The sequence below is a fragment of the Coffea arabica genome, chromosome 9e, assembly GCF_036785885.1.
Source record: "Coffea arabica cultivar ET-39 chromosome 9e, Coffea Arabica ET-39 HiFi, whole genome shotgun sequence".
NCBI lineage: Eukaryota > Viridiplantae > Streptophyta > Magnoliopsida > Gentianales > Rubiaceae > Coffea > Coffea arabica.
The window spans coordinates 17,103,031-17,125,276 of record NC_092327.1 but is presented as its reverse complement, the minus strand read 5'-3'; positions in this window follow the sequence as shown (position 1 = coordinate 17,125,276).

Below are 22,246 nucleotides of genomic sequence, written 5' to 3'. Positions count from 1 at the left end.
CTTATGTACCATAGCTATCGGAGCTGGTTTGAGCTGAAGGAAATTATTAAATTGGAAGGTTTTAGGCAAAACGCTAGATATAGAGTTTTATAATATAATCCTAATTGGAAAATATTCTTGGTTAATTTTGAACGCGGCTACTCGAGTTCGCAAGGTCTATACAATTTCCCCGCTCCGATTCCGTTTCGAAATCACAATATAGATCAAAATATAGCAAAAATCACATAGCACGTTACTAGGGCTTCGTCAATCATTAGCCCTAGCTTTCAACAATTGCATTCTCGAATAAAATAAAATGATCAACCAAGGCTTCATCAATCATTAGCACTTGGTTTCAGCAAACCCAACATAAGCAAATCAAATAAAAGTGAAGTCCCAATACATTCCAACAATTAACTTCCATCATCTAATAATACTTTATAAAAAATCATTTCAATGGCTAAGGGCTTCGTCAATCATTAGCCCTTAGCACCCAACCAGTAATTCATGTGACAACCAAGCTAATATTTCAAGTATTTAAATCTGCTAACAGTTATTTAAAACCAAAGACCACATTTGCAGCAGCCTCCTACTCAAGTATTTGGTCCAAAGCCAAGAAATTCCATCCATAACTCTTTATCAATCATGACCAAGGCTGGAAAATTTTCCAGCTTATCCAAAGCTACACTTTACTTATTTTCAAAAATTGGATTCCCAAGATATCAAATGATTTATTGCCAAACGGATTTGCAGGCCACTTGTGTATTTAGTCATGCATTTCGAATTCCTAACATCCCCAAAAACAATTCAAGACTCTATCTAGCAAGCCACGGATGAATCTTGCATGAAGGAATTTTCTGTTTTCCCTTTATTTACTCGGGTGAAGTAGGCTATTAAACTCTCACTTTCTCATGCCATTGCTTAGCCAAACCATGCACAATTACCGTTCAGTAGTTGGAGTTAAACCACCGTTAAAAACTTCAAAATTTCCAGGTTCAAGTTCATGGTAGTTCACAAGGAAATTCCAGCAATAACAAGGGTTCCAAAGCAGAATTTTCTTCGGTTAAAAACAGAATTTGGTACTCTATTAGGACTAGAAAACATGTAGCTAACTAGTAGAGGTTTCCAAATCAAATCCAGGTTCATACTACAATTGTACTCATCTAATCACAAATCCAGAATTTATATCAACTAAGCTCGGATGATAGTTCATGAAACAATTTTTCTGCCTTCATTTTATTTTCTTGGTTAGCCAAGTTATAAGACCTCATGCAACTTTAATTAACACATTGCTAGCTAGTTAATCATACGGATCAACTCATAACATCACTGTAAGACAGATTGCGCAATTAAAATCAAGTTCAAGGTCTCGGAGATTTTCAGTTCATAGGGATTCCAATTCACAAAAACCAGAATTTTTTCCAAGTTCCTAGCTTCATTGTCCAATCGTGCAGCTCAACATGCAGGTCCTTAAGCATTTTATTTTTACTTGGATAGTTAGGATTATAACCACAATTTGTCACAATTAAGCAAATTAAGCAATTCATTTCTTCATCAATCTCGGCAGTGGATTTTCATCAAACCAGAATTTCCTCAATTCCTTAATTCATCAATCAACTTCATAGAATTAACATGCAGAGTCCTAAGCATCTTAATCATTAAGTTTCACTCGGCTAATTACACTTGAGTGCTCAGGTTATCACATGAAAACAGAATTACAGCTACCCTTCCAAATCATTTCCTCGGCAGAAACATTTACATCAAAACAGATTTTTCTGAAACTTTGATTTCCTCTTCCGATTGCACAACCAAAGCATGCATGGTTAGATTAACTGATTAGCTATCAATTTAATTCCCAAAATCAGATTCTAATTCAGCATCAAGTTCGGACAGATTCAAGAGAAAGAAAAACAGGTCATCAATTGATCCAAAATTTCCCACTCAACTCTCGGCAGAAACATGCATGTAGCAGATTTGGTTTCTTTTTATTTTATTTCTCTTGCTTAGCCGGTCTGATAATTTCATGCAAAGCTTAACTTTCTGATTTTAATTAGTCAAGCACCTACCCAAGTGAAAGTCAACCGTTTTCCAACAAATTTCCAGAAACAAGCTGCAATTCTAGCTTCAAACTTTCGACAGCTTTAATTCTTTTCCAAATCAGATTTCTTAAGTCACAAATCCTTATCTAACCTCACAAGCACCACATGCAAGTCCGTAGCTGACCTCACTTGCCTATAACCAACTAATTTCAGCTCAGAAGTTACCTCAAATGGAGCTCACACACACGATTTGCAGCAGAAATAATCCTCCTCCCTTCGGCAGCCCAGAAAATGCAGACCACTAGCTCTCCCTCTCCCTTGCTCTGGTGGCGGCTGGAATGGAGAAAGTTCAGCCCTCAGTCCCTTCACCAGCTCACGGTTAGAAGGCAGAATGGATCGCAAGTCCCTCTCTTCCCTCTCTAGCTTACGGACAGAAAGAAAGGAAACAAGAAGCTCGGCTCTCCCTCACTCTCACTCACGAACAGAAATGGAAGATGTGTAGCTCGGCCTCTCGCTCCAGATTGCGGCCAGAACAAGACAGAAAGGGGAATGGCAGCTCGCGTTCTTCTTTGGCGATGATAGCGAGGCTGATGGGGAAGGAGATTGTGGCTTGAGATATGAAAGGGAGGGGAAATTGTGTGGTGCCGGTTTAGGAGAAGAGGTTGAGTGTTAGCAGGGGTTGTGTACTGCAATGGTGAAGGTTGCGGTTGGTCAGCTAGGTGGTGGAGCTGCGGTTGGCTGAATGGGGTGGCTGGTGATCATGGTGTCCGGGGAGCTGTTTGGCTGAGCAGGGAATGGTTATGTCCGTGGGTAATTGTGTGACATTGAGGGGTAGATTAGTCCTTTCACTACTTCTCCAATTAGCCACTTAAGTCCCTGGTTCTAGCTTAGCTCCAAAAATTATCCCCGAGTGTGATTTGAACGCCTAATGATTCGCTAATCTTGCAAGGCTTTGATTATCGGAATTTTACGTCTTAAGTAAGATTAGAATACTTGTATTGTTTTTATCTAGAATTTATCGGTTGCATAATAATATTAAGGTTTCTATCTACACTTAACCTTATTTGAAATTAAAATTAGCTATTGAAAATTAAAGAATTATTTTTAAGGAGTAAACTTAATATAACTCAAGAATTATTAACTTAGTGTAGCAAAGCTAAGTGCTTTAATAGTTAGCACCGTTATATTATTTATTTCATAAAAATTATCTTTACACTTTTATTTCAAAACAATTAGTTACAATACTAGAATTCAAAGAAATTAATGATTAGATCAATGAAATAGTTTACCATCGAAATATGAAGTTAATGTAACAAAACTAAGAAGTTTAGTAGTTTAGCACAATTCTTTTATTTTGCACATAACGTTTATTTCTACGCACTTATTTAAGAACAATTAGACTTAGTGCTAAAATTTATTAAAGAATTAAAATGCAAATGAAATATGTATTGATATTTATATGTCTATTTTCAGGGTTCTCACAATATCTGTTTGGGTGTTGTCTTTTTTTGTTTTCTGTCCAAATTCTTGGGTTTGTTATACTTGTGTTTGGGTTGTTAGGGTTGTTAGGGTTTAAAGACAACAAAAAAAAAAGAGAGTCACGTACCTTATATTGTTTTAGTGTCCAAGTTGCTGGAATATTGCTGGAATTTTCTTTTGAGTATTGCTGAAATTCTGTTTTGCCTATTTCTTGAGTATTGGTTGTTGTTCTTGCAAACCCTAAACACCACAACGTAATTTGGGAAAGTTCTTGAGCTTCTTGAACAAATTCTTGAAGTTCTTGGACCACGAAGTCTTGTTTTGAACGTTCTTGAACAATAAATCAAGAACTAGGGTCTTCTTGGAATTTGCATAACCTTTCATCCATTTTCTTGAACTTGTTGGTGTGACCTAAATTTGTGTTCCTTGAAGAGCAGAAGCAAAAAAAAAAAAAAAAGAGAACGAAAAAAAAACGAAGAAGAGAAGGAATCGGCTCTCACACAAAGGAAATCAAGTATCCCAAATCTTGAGTTTCCAATTCTTGATTGGTTTCCAATTCTTGATTAGTCTCCAAATGTTGATCGGTTTCCCAAAACTTGAGTCGCCAAATTTTGATTGGTTTCCAATTCTTGAGTTCCCAATCTTAATTGAATTCCAACAACCCCAAGCGACCTAACCAGACCCTAAACACACCCAAATCAGTTTCCAAAACCAAACCTAAACTGCCACAAACACCTTAGCCAAACCGCCATTGAATTCTTGAATTTCTAAAATCGGTTGAGCTAGTTTTTGCGAGCCGATTTGACTGAAATTTGAGGACTGGTTCTTACATTATTTGAGCACCCCAAAAGCACCATTTACCCTCCAAAGTACTGACCAGAAACTCAGCAAAACAACAGCTCAAAAAAAAAATGTTCCAGCTTCGGGTAGAGTTTTTTTTTTCTAGGATTTGCAAAACTCTTCTTTGTGTCTTGTTACTTGCTTATAGAGTCATTAATTCTGGAATTTTTGAGAGTTTGAGTTGTTTAAGAACTTTGAGAAGGAAAATTGAGAGTGAGTGTGTTTTCTTGAGTGAGACACGAGTGCTTGCAAGGTAGACTAGGATACACTTGTTTTGCAGGTTGGACAATATGTCTCAAGAGGGGAACATGCCTGAGCCGTTTGAGACTGACGTGTCACTCAAACTGGTGCTTCAAGCTCTTCAAAAACAAGCGGAGAGACATGAATTTGTGATGACACAAATATCCGACAGGTTGGCTGCCATTGAGATGCGAGGTACCGGAGATACACACCATAGGGTTTCGAGTGTTCAGAGTGCTGATCATGATGCAGATGATGAGGGATATCATTCTAACGCCTCCTTTCGATCAAGGAAAAGCCAAAGGGGAGCGAGGGAAGGTCGAGACCTTTCAAGGAGAACCGATGAAAATCTTGGTTCCATCAAGACCAAGATGCCTACCTTTCATGGGAAAAATGATCCTGAAGCTTACCTGGATTGGGTTAGGCGAGTTGAGCAAGTGTTTGAAGTCCACAATTATTCTGAAGAGAAAAAGGTGAAACTTGTAGCTATTGAATTTCAAGATTATACATCTATTTGGTGGGAGCAAGTATGTGCCACAAGGAGGAGAAATAGGGAACAACCGATTGACACTTGGACTGAAATGAAGCAAGTGATGAGGAAACGATTTGTACCCTTCCACTATACCACAAACTTGTACAATCGGCTCCAACGACTCACTCAAGGTTCTAATTCGATTGATGAGTACCACAAACAAATGGAGGTAGCGATAATAAGGGCCAATGTACAAGAGGATCCGGAAGCAACCATGGCGAGGTTCCTTAATGGATTAAATCCTGAAATTAGGAAGAAGGTTGAGCTTCAAGACCACTTTGAACTTCAACAAATGGTGTCTTATGCAGAGAAGGTGGAAAAGCAAGCCTTACCTCTAACGACACCTAGTGGCTGAACCACTACATCCTCTTCCACTCCTTGGAAAAGAAATCAATTGCCAACATCCAATGCTTGGCTAAGGCAAGGTAATAGAGAGAGGGAAAACAAGCAGATGGAACAACCGTCCCATCTGAGTGTAACTTTTTCTAAACCAATCCCGCGGCCAACTCTTCTAGAGGCAAATACATCTACCAACCAGCCAAAGGCATGTTTCAAATGCAAGGGAATTGGCCACCTCATGGCTCAATGCCCTAACCGAAGCATCATGTACATGAATGAAGAGGGAGTGTGGCAGAGCGAAGGAGAGGAGGAATATGCGGACATGCCACCGCTTGAAGAAGAAGGGAAGGATGATGACATGGTTGAGATAGAGGAGGACCCCGTAGCACGAACTATGGTGACTATAAGAGTGCTTAATGCACAAGTTCAAGAAGATGATCTCCAACGAACCAACATCTTTCATACAAGATGCAAAATTGGAGATGAGGTATGTCTTATGATCATTGATAGTGCTCTTGTACTAATTGTGTAGCCGCTGATTTTGTGGAGCAAAACCACATTCCATGGACTTATCACCCTAAACCATATAGATTGTCTTGGTTAAATGATGGGGGGGAAGTCAAGGTGACCAAACAGGCCTTAATTGCTTTTTCTATTGGTCGATACAAGGACCAAGTTTTATGTGATGTAATTCCTATGCATGCTAGTCATGTCTTGTTGGGATGTCCTTGGGAGTATGATAGACAGGTTGATCATATTGGACTTACCAATAAGTATAAGTTCATTATGGACAATCTCAAAATCACTCTTTCACCCTTGACACCTACACAAGTGTATGAAGAACAATTACATTTGAGAAAAGAGAAAGAGAAAAGGCAACCGAAAGAGGCAAAGAAAAAGCTGAATGAGAGAGAGAATGAGGGGAAAAAGAAAGTAGAGGCCGAGTTGAGTGAAAAAGAAAATTCGAGTGGAAAAAAACTCAGTGAGGCCGAGAGCTTGAAAGTGGAAAAAAGGAGTTTCTATGCAAGTGTGCGTGAGATAGATAGGGCTTTGAATGCACAAAGTCTTCTCATAGTACTTCTGTACAGGGAAGCTGATTATTCTTCTTTTTACACATTAGGCCTAACCGATTCTCTTCCTAGTGCAATCTACTCTCTTTTGCAGGAATTCAAGGATGTGTTTCTAGAGGAACTTCCGAAAGGATTACCTCCAATTCGAGGCATTGAACATCAAATCGACTTTGTTCCTGGAGCAATTCTACCAAATCGACCAGCCTATAGAGCAAATCCGGAGGAAACAAAGGAAATTCAAAGGCAAGTCGACTCCCTCCTTGAAAAGGAACAGGTTCGTGAATCTCTTAGTCCTTGTGCAGTTCCAGTTATCTTAGTGCCTAAGAAAGAAGGGACTTGGAGAATGTGTACAGATTGTCGTGCAATTAATAAAATTACTGTTAAGTATCGTCATCCTATTCCTAGGTTAGATGATATGTTAGAAGAATTGCATGGAGCAATCATTTTCACTAAAATTGATTTAAGATCTGGTTATCATCAAATAAGGATAAAGGAAGGAGACGAATGGAAAACTGCTTTCAAAACAAAGTATGGTCTTTATGAGTGGCTTGTGATGCCTTTTGGCTTAACAAACGCTCCAAGTACTTTCATGAGATTAATGAACCATGTTTTAAGGCATTTTCTTGGGAAGTTTGTTGTTATTTATTTTGATGATATATTGATCTTTAGCAAGTCTTTAGATGAGCATGTTGAGCATTTGCGACTTGTTTTAAGTGCCTTGCGTGAAAATAGGCTATTTGCTAACATGGAAAAATGTGTCTTTTGCACTCCTGAAGTTAACTTTCTTGGATATATTGTTGGTGCAAATGGCATAAGTGTTGATCCCGCCAAGGTAAAGGCCATTATGGAGTGGCCGACTCCAACCAATGTATCTCAGGTAAGGTCTTTACATGGTCTTGCAAGTTTCTATAGGAGATTTGTTAAAGACTTTAGTACTATTGCAGCACCTTTGAATGAGATAATTAAAAAGAATGTGGGGTTTCAATGGGGAAAAGAGCAAGAAGAGTCATTTACTAAGCTTAAGAATTTGTTAATTTCAGCACCTATTCTTGCTTTGCCTAATTTTGATCTGACGTTTGAAGTTGAATGTGATGCTAGTGGGATCGGCATAGGGGCTATCTTACATCAAAATAATAGGCCGTTGGCATTTTTCAGTGAGAAGTTGAGTGGGGGAGCTCTTAATTACCCTACTTATGATAAAGAATTGTATGTTGTTGTGCGTGCTCTTGAAGTGTGGCAGCATTATCTTATGCCTAAGGAATTTGTGATACATACCGATCATGAATCAATTAAATTCCTTAAGGGGCAGGGTAAGTTGCATAAAAGACATGCGAAATGGATTGCATTTATTGATTCCTTTCCATATATCATTAAGTATAAGAAGGGGAAAGATAATGTCATTGCGGATGCATTGTCTAGAAGGTATATTTTGATCACTAACATGAGCACTAAGTTACTTGATTTTGAGCACATTAAAGACTTGTATGCACATGATGACGATTTTTCTAATGTGTTTCAAGTTTGTGAACATGCTGCATTTCAAAAGTTCTATAGGCATGAAGGCTTCTTGTTCAAAGAAAATCGGCACTGTATTCCCAACTGTTCACTTAGGGAATTACTTGTTAGAGAAGCCCATGGCGGAGGGTTGATGGGACATTTCGGTATTGATAAAACTCTTGACATTTTGCATGAACACTTCTATTGGCCTAAAATGAGGCGTGACATTGCTAACATTTGTGATAAGTGTTTAAAGTGTAAGCAGGCAAAGTCAAGGAGTAACCCTCATGGATTGTATACTCCTCTACCCGTACCTTATGCTCCTTGGACAGACTTATCCATGGATTTTGTGCTTGGTTTACCAAGATCTTCTAGAGGTATGGATAGTATCTTTGTTGTAGTGGATAGATTTTCTAAAATGGCTCATTTTATCCCTTGTAGGAAAACAAATGATGCGCGCAATATTGCTGATTTATTCTTCAAGGATGTGGTTAGATTGCATGGAGTACCTCGTACTATTGTAAGTGATAGGGATGTGAAATTCTTAAGCTATTTCTGGAAATCACTTTGGGAAAAGTTGGGAACTAAGTTGTTGTTTTCTACTTCTAGTCATCCCCAAACGGATGGTCAGACTGAGGTAACCAATCGAACCCTTGGTGCTTTACTTCGAGCCATTGTTCAAAAGAACTTGAAGAAGTGGGGAGAATGTTTGCCTATTGCCGAGTTTGCATATAACCGAACCATTCATTCTACTACTAATCATTCTCCTTTTGAAATTGTTTATGGGTTTCAACCGCTAACCCCTCTAGATTTATCACCTATTCCTGTTAATGAGTGTTTAAGCGCAGATGGTGTCAAAAAGGCAGAGGCTGTTCGGACCTTGCATGAGAGAGTTCGAGCTCAAATTGAGAAGAAAAATGCGCAATATGCACAACATGCGAATAAGGGTAGAAAACATGTTGTATTCGAACCCGGTGATTGGGTTTGGGTGCACATGAGGAAGGAAAGGTTCCTAGTATCTCGACGGACCAAGTTACATCCAAGGGGAGATGGACCTTTTCGTGTACTAGAGAGGATAAACGACAATGCTTACAAATTGGAACTCCCAAGTGAGTATGGCATAAGCGCATCTTTTAATGTGTCTGACCTATCCCCTTTTGACTTTGATACAGACTTTGAAGATTCGAGGACGAATCCTTTCGAGGAGAGAGGGAATGATGCGGATACGGGTGTGCAACAACTTCAATCTTGGGTCAAGGATCCTTTGGTCAACATTGGTGGTCCGATGACAAGATCAAGATCCAAGAGAGTGAAAGAAGCTTTACAAGCCTTGATCATTTACCATACAAGCAAGGAACAAGCTAAGTTTGAAGATTTGATGGACCATGAAGTTACGTTGTTCACTTGTACGTTTGAAGTGAAAGAATGATCTCATACTTGTTAGCTTAGTTGGTAGTTGTCTTAAGACTGCCTAGTTTAGTAGTTGTTAGTCGTTGAGTATTTTATTACTTATTGGGCCTTATCGGGAAGCCTTAAAGAGCTGGCTATTTTATTACTTATTGGGCCTTATCGGGAAGCCTTAAAGAGTTGGCTCTTTATGCGGACCGAATTCCTATTCCAGGTTTATGTGGGCCGGATTTGCCCTAGTTTTAGCCTATAAAAGGCACCTATTGTATGAGCGACAAGGAGATTATTACAACCAGAAATCGTGAGGAATTTTCCTTCAAGTTCTTAATCGAACTTACTCTTGAATTCTTGAGTTCATAGCTTAGGATTCAAATCAGACTTTATCGATTAGCTTGTTCCCTAATCGTGGTGTCGCTTCATCCATCCTTATTTGCTTAAGGTTGTTGATTACCTTTGTGTGTCAGAGGTCTTGAGTTTATGAGAACAATCGAGTTCAATTTCTGTTGGGAGAAAAGATCCAACTCTGATAATTACAAGATTGGGAGGTTCTAGGAGGGTCTTCCTCTAGGGTTGCTCATCATTTTCCTTGATTGACTTTACCTTTTCAAAATATAACACTTAAAATTCATCTTAATGAGTGTCCAATAGACACTCGTTTTGGATAATTATTCAATGGACACTCGTTAGATGTACCTTTTATGAAATCTTGGGCACTCTATATGGCCAAGATTGGGCTAAATTTTAATTTTCAAAATTTGTATAACTATAATAGCAAAAGTTTTGTAACATTAATTGCCATTTGTTATATCACAAAATATTATCCTATAATTTTACATTTCATAAAAAAAACTGTTTACAAGAATGAAAGATACAATTTATAAATTTAATATGCTTTGTGAACGTTTTATACCATTTTGGGGTTATTATGGTTGCAAGTATCTTCGGGGAAAAGACGCCGCTACGAGGTTTTAGAAATTGGGGAAAATGCATTTTTCATCCTCAAAGTTTGTGTTGTTGATCATTTTCATTTCCAAAGTTTCACCAAGAAAACATTTCATTCTCAAAGATTTTGAATTTTGGCTAATTAAGGACAATTGATAGAACAAGATTCAATTTGGACGAAAAGTGGCATGTGAGATGCATGTCCCATCAAAACCAACTCTGTAACAAAAAATGGGTCAAATCCAACGGTTTCATTTTGCAATCAATGAAAAAAGGGGTAATACCAATCCTTTAACATTTTTCTCCTTTTCTCTTCTCTTTATAACCCTAAAAAGTTTTGACAACCATCTTCACCTTCCTAAATCCGATCATCTATTGGCTAGAAGGTGGCCATAAATGGCCTCCGTGCAGAATCCAGCCAATGAGAAGCAAAAGTTGTGACGACCCCACCTCCCCCTAGGGCGTACCCCAGGGTTTAGCGGACCGCCTGCCCAGCTCTCGCCAAGACTCACTCACTCACGTCAAGAAAATAGGGTGCAACCTCAAGAGTAAAGAAAATAATAGCTCCCAAGTTTGGAAGATACAAATACATTCATTTCTATCTCAAATATCCATACAATCCCAAACATATCAAAAGATTGAAGTTCTCAATACATTCAACCCTAATCGAGCGACTAGTGCGAGTATAATTACAAAATTTCCAAAAACAAGACCAGTCTCACGCCTCGCTCGTACCTCCTGTAAGGAAAGCAAATGGCGTGGAATGAGTTAAAAGTCCAGTGAGGTTCCAAATAGCAAGTTGACCATTATTTAAAAGTCACGTATCAAAGTAGCAAAGTAGGGAGCATAACCAGTCCATAAAAGTGAGCAATAACACTTCAAGTAGCAAATCTCAAAATGAGTGAGTGTAAAATTCTTTTCTAAAAGAAACAAGAACACTACGAATAACAATCAAAGTGTAAGGATACAGATGCCTCTCAGGAGCCAATTTCCCGTTGCTTCACCAGAGCTTGATCAAGTATTAGTTGACACTCCGTCAACCTTCAAGTAAAGTAACCAATCCAGTACTGCTTGCTTAACACCAATCTGTCCACCATTGAACCCCCTTACCAGGCCCGAACACCAACTAAACACTGGTGGTAATACTCGAGCATACCGATTAGTCGAGGAGATAACACTCCACTCGACAAAACAAGAGACCCATGGTTCGTTATCTAATCGACTAAGTCCTTGCCGGCTCGACTCGATTAACTAGCCAGTGGGGTTTGGGTTCCCAAGTAGTCACTATAGTCGATGACCAATCGACTTAGTCATCTTCCTATTTATAAGCCACAGCTTACTTCGACGTTTTCAATTTCCCATAGAATCTCCGGAGCTTTCCTAGCCACTATAGTTTTGCCTCCCACTCGTATCGAGTGTAGTACATACTGCCGCTCAGCACTTACAAATCAAGCACAAGTACAAATACAAGTATAGGTCAATGTAAATCAAGTCACTTGTATAAGCATGAATGAGATATCAAGTGATTAGTTAAGTTAGGTCAAGTGCGATAAAGTACACACTTGCCCGACCAAACCAAGTAAATCTTATCCAATCATGTTGGTAAAGAATTTAATCAAGTATCAAGTTTAATCATGTATTTGGAAGCACTCACCAAAGGTCTAGGGCTTTTCAAAATCACGTTCAGGTCCAACTCCTTGGTTGGAGTCCAAATCTGCTATAACATATCATTTAAGAATGTAAAACTCTCTAGAGTTCGAAACATAGGAATTATATCATTCAAGAATGTAAAACTCTCTAGAGTTTGAAACATAGGAGTTTCGTTTCAGAAAATCAAATAAATGAAACTCATTTAAGTAGTATTTATTTTACTTATCACACCCTAGAAAACTCATGCTCGCTCTTTTAGTTTCGGAAGCGGTTAAAACGTTTAAGTTCGTAAAGTGGCTAAAAAAAATGAGGAAAACATATTCCGAATGGTTGCTACTTTCATTTTTCCAAGAGTACGTGTTTCGGCCAAATTTTAGCTTGTATGTCTCTACGAAAGAAAACTCGAATACCATAGACAATCCAAGTTCAATTCGATCTCAAATCTTCGCTCAAGTCGCGAGAACACATGCTTAACCCTCGAATGAAAATTTGGGCGGCATGCCCTTTGTATTTAGCTATTTTTTAGCCATTTATGGCTTCATTATTTTCCTCAACTCAGTTCAGATTCACACATAAGCAATCTTAACACAATAGCCCTTCAACTAGGCTCAATGTCATCCAAATACAAGGCAATTCTAGCAATACAACTATCAAAATCAATGCTGGAACTAGTATTAAAGAAGAATAGCTAAGTAACAGGTTTGACATCTTCCGGTATTTTGGTAACAACTGAGGTTACACTTATCGGATTGGGGTCCACTTTATGGCATTTCAAAGCTAAGACAGAGAGCTACATTTCTTATGAAGACATGAACACCCAGTTCGTGCATATTCAGGGTCAAAATGTGCAATCTCAGATAAAACAGAAAGCTGCCCGCGAAATAGGGCATTTGGCAGTCAGGGATAATTTAGTCATTTCACATGCTACAGTGCTCAGATTGAGCTGAAATTTTTGTAGGCAGCTAATTAACTCCATTCCCTACAACTTTCATGTTTTGACCTAGACCTGATTCGGCCTCTAACATGGACGAATATACAGGTCAGAAACAGGGCAGATTCATCATTAATGCTGGAAATTTGATGATTCAATGCTTAAAAATAACATTCATGTCTTGAATCACTACCCCAAGTCCCTATCCAAGATCATCAACATCATATACTAGATAAACAACAATAATCACAACTGAAAATTTCAAACCCTAGCTAAACATTCCACCATCTCATTCAACACTAACTAATTAACCATCATAAGCCAAGATTAAGGACTTCTATCCAAACTTTAGCAAGATTAACAAGAGAAAAGCAAGTTCAAGCATGATACCTTCCCAAAGCTCCTTGTAGGTATGAAACAAACCACTTCTTCCCAAACTTTCAGCACCCCAAGTCTTCCAAGCACTAAAAGGAAAGGTTAATCGGTTTGGATTGGTTGATTTCTCTCAAACCAAGATGGATTCAAGATTGGAGTTGGAGTTTTCTCTCTTGTTTTTTTCTCTCTTCAAGCTCGGCCAGAAATTGCAGAAATGAAGAAGAGATGGAGTTAATTTGGTGATAAGAAGATAGGAAATTGGTTGGTCAAACAACCCTTGGATGGTTGCCAAGTGTCGCCTCAAGATTAAAGATCAAAATTTTTCTTTTTCCCCTCTTTCCTTGGTCAACATTTTCGGCCACTTAAGGGTTAATTTAAGGGCTAATTAGCTCAACTAAATACAAGGAGATTAAGGTAATAAGGTGGTGGTCAAGTGGTATATTCAATCGGTAACGAACGGTACACATCGGTTCAACCCATTTTTCCTTATCTCACACGTACTAGGGTTTTAACTTATGATTCACTCACTTATTATTATAACTTCTAATCACACCTTTTAGCTCATCTAAAACTCACTCTTAACCACCAAATTTAATACACACACCTCACCAATTAATCATACTACCAATAAACACAAAAACCCTAGTTTACGCAAACTAGGAAACTAAAGGAAAAATCCTTGATTCTATGATTGATTGCAACTATTGAGGAAGTAAATGAATAGTAAAGATATTATAAAGTAATTTATTCAACATAAAAGGGGATTTTAAGAAAATATGAAGAATTTTGCGAGTCCTCACAAAAGTTCTAAAGTCTCCATTTCATCAACACCATTCTGCAATTGTGGGTTGAGAACAAAATTAAGCATCTATTGGTGTGGTGAGAATCTGGGAAGAAGGTTCCTTAGTTGCTCTCTGTGGCTGATAAGAAATATTTGTCTATGAATATTTCTCTTTCAATGTGTTATTTTAGGTAACTGATTTGTGAATTTGTAGAGACCCGAGAGGTGTAGGTATTTTGAATGGGTTGATGAGCCAATCTATCCAAGAGAAAGAGTTCTTATACCTAGTTTATTGAAAAAGGTTAATAAGATCAAAAAAAATCTTGAAAGAATGCGTAAAAGGGAGAAAATTTTGATTACCATAATTGTGGTGTTGCTGGTGCTGAGTTTGAGAAGTAAAGGTAAGGGAAATGCAAAGAAAGGCAAGTTGCTGCTAACACTGGAGTGATTTTGCTAAATTTGTAGAAGAACATTCTGAAAATGACCTTGTTTGTTGTCGGAATGAGAGTATCATTTGTTTCTAAAAACATGTACAATTGCAGGGTTTAGGAAGGGGCTTGTTTTGTTTGTACAAAGGTTCCATGTGAGGACCCAAAATTCACATATTTTTCTTTAGTTTTCCTTTGAATTTCATACTTTTATTTGGTGAATGAGAAAGGATTGTTGTACTCTATTTTTTTTAAAAAAAAAAATTTTATTGCATGTTGTTTTTCATGGAGTGATATACTACTTAGTCCAACTAGTAAGGCGTGCGGCATAAATTGAGTGACAAAGAGGGATTTGTGTGGAAAAGGGATATTTTGTGACAAAAAGAGATATTTTGTACTTACAGATGTGATGTTGCCAAAGATATTTTGGAAAATTAGATATGTATCATTTGTATTTGTGTCATTTGTCACATGGGCAACCAAAGTTTTGACCAAGAGTCCAAATGAATTAGCCTTTCTTCTTCTTGGAAGACCAAGTCAAATCCATTTTCCCTACTCCTTGTTCTAGCCGTGAGGGAGAGGAAAGAGTTGAGGAGCCTTCTTGACCTTTCCTATCGCTCAACCGAGAGAGACAGAGAGAAGAAATGAGCCAAAGCCTTCCCTCGTCTTGCCTTTACTTCAGCCGAGGGAAAATTCAAGAGAAAGACAAGAAATTTCTGTTATCTTCCCTCCACACCAGCTAAGAGGAACTAGAAAGAGAAAGTTAAAAGACAGCTTGAGTCTTGCTTCCATTTCCAGCTTGCTTGACCTTAACTTCCAGCATGTTTAAAGGTAACATGACTTGGAAACTTCATTTCTTTTCATATACTTTAGAGGGCTTTTGATGTATGTTTGGTTGAGGTTGGATTGAAGAAAAAACTGGTAGTAGAAACTTGTTTTATAGCTGGAAATTTCCCAACTTGGACCAAGCTAGAGATGACATTTCTTTTCAAGATTTTGGCTCTTGTTTTGCTGCAAGTTTGTAGGGAATGAGTTATTCCTTTGATAGATAAAGCATGGCAGAAATATGGCATGTATGCAAGGTTTTGGCTGCTTAAATTTTCAGGAGGAAGGTGACAGAGTTGAGCTGTGAATTTTCAACTCTTAGCTGCAGCTTTTGTTGAGTTTTGCTACGAAATACTTGATTAATACCTCACTTTATGTTATAAACATGTTATTGTGTGATTTATGGATGAAAGTAAGTAAGAAAGGTGCTGCATTTGGTGTTTTTAAACAAGTGAAAGGTTGAAATTTCGGATGACAGTCACCCCTGGACAGGTTTAGTAAAATGACCATAACTTAGTGTAGAAAAATCAAAATTGAGTGCCATCAATTGTGTTTGAAACTAGACTCAGAGATATTTATAACGGTATAAAATTTGGGCTATGGTTCATTTTATTCACACACCAGAAAATTAGCAAATTTGATTGAAAATTCTGTCCTGCACAAGTAAAAACTGGAATGTTGTAGTAGTTTGCGGCTCAATTTGGACAATTTATGAACTGAATCTCTTTGAGGAGTCTTCTAAGGATTGTTAGTGCTTCGAGTCTAGTTTTGAATGGGGCAAGTTTTATGATTTTTTTCCATTTGTAACTCAAGTTATGATTTTCAAACAAGTGATGCTTGCTGAAAATTTTTCTCGCAGGAGACTCTTAGCAGTCTTGGGGAATCTGTTATATCTTGGTGTAGAAAGATTTGAATTTAGTCTTGTTTCTTGCATTTGAAACTAGATTCATAGATCTTTTAATCATGTAAAATTCATGATTTGGTACACTTTTTATAAATACCAGCAAAATTTCAAAATGGGCTAAAATCCAAGACTGTCCTATTTTTGCACTTAGTTGAGCAGTGAATTGAGGCTGAGATTTGACTAATTTATGGGCCAAATTTTATGAAGATGTCTTCTAGAGAGATGTAGTTTTTAAATCTATTTTCTAATGGTATAAGATTTATGATTTTTGGACTTACGAAACTCAAGTTATGACTTTTCCAAGAGCGTTACAAAAATTGGAATTTTTCTTATGAAATGACAAAAAAAGCTTGGAAGGGTCTTGGAAACATTTTCTAGTTTTTAAACCTAATTTTCTTAATTACTTCCACTCCGTTTTATACTTGGGTCATGGATTTATTATGTATATGAGTTTTATTTTGACTTGAACAAGAAAACTTGACGTTTTGGATAAAAAACTAGAGGTTTAAATCTTGAAAGTTATTAGCCTTTCTAAATGTGTTTTTAGTGGTGAACTCTCATGGCTCACTCAAGCACCAAATTTGATCTCAAGATTTGGAAGTGATAACTTTGCATTTTAAAAGTGAAATGAGCAGTTTTTCTTGAACCTTGTCTGCTGGAAATTTTGGAAGGTTTGGCCGAATCTTGGATTGGAATTTGCCTCGTTTTCTCTAGCTTTAAAGTGAATTTTACTCAACATAGCTTGCTAATCAATTGCCCTTGAATGTGCTTTTAAAAGGAGCAACAAGTTTGAATTAAAAGGGGTGAAAAGTGGAGCGTCATGTCAAGAATTTTGTGGGAAAATTTCACTTGCTTGATGTTCAAAACCTGGAGGATTTGTTGGTGTCTTTGCTAAGAAATAAATGGTGATTTTGGTGAAGTTTTGACTTCATAAGTTTTAGTAAACTTGAACACTCATTTATATATCAAAACTTGGGCAAAAGATTAGGAGTTAAGGAAGTGAAACTGGTTTTCCCTCCCATGTGTGTTTTGTTAAACTCTTGAGCGGTTTGGCTAACTTTTAAATCGAAAACTTTTGTCACGTTTTGACTTACAAATAGAGCACTTTTGAAACTTCCCTTGAGTGTTATCTTAGTGGTAAAGTGAAGAAAGTTTCTCTCTTAATTTGACAAGAAATTGAGCATGCTTGAATGAAGGGTTAAGGGAAAATTGTTTGGCCTTGGTTGAACGATTATAGGTAATCGTTGATTGTGCATGTCTCAGGTTTTCAAGAGGAATTCGAGGGAAACCCTGAGGAGAACTTGTGGAAGCTTTCTCTTGTCTTGCTTACTTGACTATTGGTGAGTGTCAAGTGCATGTTTCTTGATATCTTGATTTGAATGATACATGTTGCCATGTGTTATGTGTTTGAATATTGAAATTGATGAGGTGAGGGTGTACTTTATCACACTCATCCTTTCCTTCTTGAATGATCATGTACTTGCTTGAACTTGATTGACTTGTGCTTGTGCTTGACTTGTAAGTGTTGAGCGATAGCATGTACTACACTCCATCCGAGTGGGAGGTGCCTCTCATCCCGTCTCAGTACATTATCTTGATTAAGTCGATTGGAGAGTTATCTCATCGACCCTAGTGCTGAGCGATAGCATGGACCACACTCAATCCCGTTTCAGTACCTTTATCTTGATTAAGTCGATTGGAGAGTTATCTCATCGACCATACTTGTTCTTGCATGGGTATACTCGAGTATTACCAAAACCCTTGTGGATGTTAGGGCCTGATAGAAGGTGAAACGGTGGATGGGGATTCGTATCAAGTGAATTCTACGGACTTGTTACTTGCATGGTTGGCGGAGTGTCATAAGAAATGTAGGTATATGTCTTGACTTCGAAACTCCATAAGATACACCTCAATCGGACTTCGGTAGCCGGAGTTATTGTCGTTTAATCATAGTGCGATTAACTAGTCTGATTGTGAGATGCTGGTTTTGTAATTCAACAATTTGACCTAGATATACTACGAACCGGACTAAGTGGTTTTCATAAAAGTTGTAGGCCTTTATCTTAGCTTCGAAACGGTATAAATTTCACCCCAATCCGATAAGCGTAGCTTCGGTTGTGTCTGTTCCGCTAAGAGACGTCAAACCTGCTATTTAGCTTTTGTCCTTAAAACTTGATTTCTAGTTGCATTCCTAGACTTGCTTTGTATTTGGATGAATTTGAGCCCAGTTGAAGGGCTATTGTATTGAGATTTCTTATGTGTTGAATTGGACTGACTTGAGGGAAACAATGAAGCCATAAATGGCTAGAATATAGCAAAATACAGAGGGTATGCAGCCCAAAATTTTAGGGCTACGCGATTCCTTCAATTTGAGTTGATCTTGGTAAAAATGAAGGGTTTTGGGAGTTGTTTGTAACCCTAGGACCAACTGTTATCTTTTTGCTCAAAAGTCATATTTTATTCTTTTGTACTAGTACTTAACCTGGGAAGGCATACGACTTGTAGTCGAGCCTCTTTTATGCATTCCATTTACTGGGTTTGGGATGTGCGAACTATAATTGTTTTATCTTGGTTATTTTAGGGTTTCTTGGCGATTAAAGCCACTTTGGATAAAAACTTTTGAAGTAGCTGTACTGGAATCGGTGAGTGTACCACTCCTCTCATTTGCTGCTTAACTTAGTTTCTGCCCCTGCAATCTGTGATTTAAATGACTGCACTGTCTGTTTATTCTGTTTGAGATGAGGGTGTACTTTATCACACTCGTTCTCTTGTCTGTCCATATGCCTATTTACTGTGTATAATCTGTTAACTGTATCTGAGTCTGTTCAGAAGTCGTTTGGAGGCTGGTATTCAACGACCTTTCTGTGACCTCTGAGCTCAACACCTGTGGCTAGTTACTCAAATCGGGCCGGCAAGGGCCTGGTCGATTAGATAACGAACCACGGTAGTCTGTTCTGGGAATCTTTGTGTATTGAAACTCTTGATTCCGGTATACTCGAGTATTACCATTATTGTTCATGTTCGATGTTCGGGCCCGGTAGGGGTATGTTTGGTGGACGGGAAATTGGTGTAAAGTGGGGTCTACCGATATATTGGTTCTATTTACGTTGACGGAGAGTCAACGGGTTCGGATCAAGTACTGCAAATGGAAATCTGGCTCCTGAGAGCCACTTGTATCCTTTCCCTTTGAATCACTGTGTCTAACTGCTTTCCTTTATATCTGGTATATGTATCTGATTGGTTAAACGTGAAAGATCATAATTTTACCCCTATATGTTTGGTACCTCATTGAGCGCAAGCTCACCCCTTTCTGTTACCTTTGTTTTCCTTACAGGGGACAAACTTGGAAATCACGATTTTGGAAGAAAAGGGTCAAGCTAGTATATATGTCATGTTGTTAAGTTTTTTTTTTGAAAACGAAGCCCTAATTGTATTTTGTCTAGTATGAATACCTCGGATTGCACTGTATGTTAATTTGTTCAAGACTCCAATGTAAATATATGTACAAGTGTTTAATCTTGTCTATTAAATGTATTCTGTTGAGACTATAATTTATGGTTTGGTAGGCATGTTCTCACCTTAGTAGTTTCCGATTATTCGTTTTCTATGGGTCCTATCGCGCGTACTATATTGGGTTTGTGTGAATCGACTCCGTAGTCCTGGCGAGAGCTGGGCAGGCGGTCCGCCGAACCCTTTGGTTCGCCTTAGGGTGAGGTGGGGCTGTCACAGGTGGTATCAGAGCCATTTCGCGTGGTCTCTGCGCGAAGTGAGCTTGGGCCAAGTGGTGTTATGGTCCTGCTTTCGTGAATGCGTCTAAAGGTATAAAGTGCTCTTTTGAGCATAAGCTATGAACCGTGCATGTCATAAGTGTAAAGATCTTTATCATGGGACTTAAGGAAGCTAGGTTTGTATGTTGGGTAGGAATCTTTAATATGGATGATTTACTCTTGGGACCGGCCCGCTCGAGTTGTGAATTATCTTATTTGGGATTCTTGTGCCCGGCTACTAAATGGATGAGAGCCTAGGTTAGAAAAGACTTGGGCGAACTAGAAAATGTGATTTTATGGAACTTCGTGTGGTTTGTTCGGGTGTTGTTAATCGTGATCAACCTTGATTAGGATATAAATGGTGTTGTTCTCGTAGATTATGGACGGAGCCCTAGAGGGGGAAAAGCTTTTCGTTAGTTATTTTGTACTTGTGACCTAGTTTGTCTATAGTACTTTTGGATGACCCCGCTACCTTCAAGGATCTCTTTTTGTTGCATCTAGCTGACTGCTACTGTGTGACTGGTTCGGTACAGTTGTGTTATGTATATATGCTTTTGATCTGTGTGTACCTCTTGTTACTTGCTTATGCCTATAATTATCTTTAATGTTACATTCACGCTTCGACCCTAGATTGATTAGACCAATGGAGGGTACTCGTAGTGGACGAGGTCGTGGGCACGGACGTAAGCAACCCTCGAATGAAAGGGGTAGCAGGGAACCAATACCTGAACCAACTCTTGAAACTAGGGTCGATCCAAATATTCAAGTAGCCGCTGCTATCTAGCGCATGACCGATCTGCGAGCCCATGTATTGGAACACCAGGGCCAGAACCCTAATCCTCAACCTGAAAATCCTGGTAACTATATAGAGGGAGAGGATAGAGCCCTTGAAAGATTTCAGAAGTTCTCCCCACCAAAATTTCTTGGAGGCCCTGATCCTGACGTGGCGGAGAGGTGGCTGGAGAAGATGATCGATATTTTTGCTGCGTTACATTATACTGAGGAGAGACAAGTGACCTTCGCTGTCTTCCAACTGGAGAGAGCAGCCCGATCTTGGTGGAATATCATTAGACTGAAATGGGAACGAGAACAAACCCCAAGGACATGGGCGAACTTTATGAGGGAATTCAATACCAAGTTTTTTCCTCCTCTAATCCAAGAAAAGAAGGAAGATGAATTTATTCGGCTTCGCCAAGGAACTCGGACCGTGGCCGAGTATGAGAGTCAATTTACTCGATTATCTAAGTTTGCGCCCGAATAGATTGTAACCGAACAAAGACGGATAAGGCGTTTTGTCCAAGGCTTAAATGTTGAAATTCAGAAGGACTTGGCTGTAGCCCAACTTAGTGCCTTTAGCGATGCTGTGGAGAAAGCCCAGTGGGTTGAAAATGCGAGGTTACAGGTGAGAAACTTCCAAGTCAAGAAAAGAGGATTTCCTGGGAGTGGCTCGGAACAAGAGGATAAGAGTACACCCCCTAAGATTGGAAAGGAAAATGGAGGAGTACGACTACCGGGGGTGTCAAGTGGTGTTTCACCAGGAGGTTCGGTCTCTGCTACTCGTGGTCCCTGTGGATATTGTGGAGGGCCGAATCATACGGAAGGGAATTGTTAAAAGAAGGAAGGAAAGTGTTTGCGATTTGGAAGTGTCGATCATCGGATTACTGACTGCCCGGTTCGATTGCGAAAAGGAAAAGGGACCCAACAACCAGTCAAGACCAACCCTGGATTGTCAAAAGGGGAAGGGACTGGATCGAAGGTACCTGCTCGGGTATATTCCCTGGAGTATCATCAGGTCCCTAACTCGTCGGAGGAAGTGGAAGGTATGATCCATTGGCTACCTTAGATTTTGACAGATCCAGTTGATAAGAAAATTTTGAGGACAAAATTTCTTTAAGGGGGAGAGAGTGCGAGGACCCGTAAATTTTCCTAATTTTATATTATTTATTTTATTTCCTCGCTTGTATTTCTCTTCATTATACCCCACTATTTCGATTTTTTCAGAGATTTTATAAGTGAATAGAGTTTTTAAAACATTTTTCTAGGATAAGTTAGTTCATGAGATTTTAGGAGTGTATATTAGACGTGGAATGATTGTTGGGTCTAAGACCTTCTTTTCCCCTACTTCATCCCAATATATAGGTGAATGATACTTCCGTCCATAGAGAGCCTTATACAGTGCCATTTGAATGGATGAATGGTAATTGTTATTGTAGGCAAATTC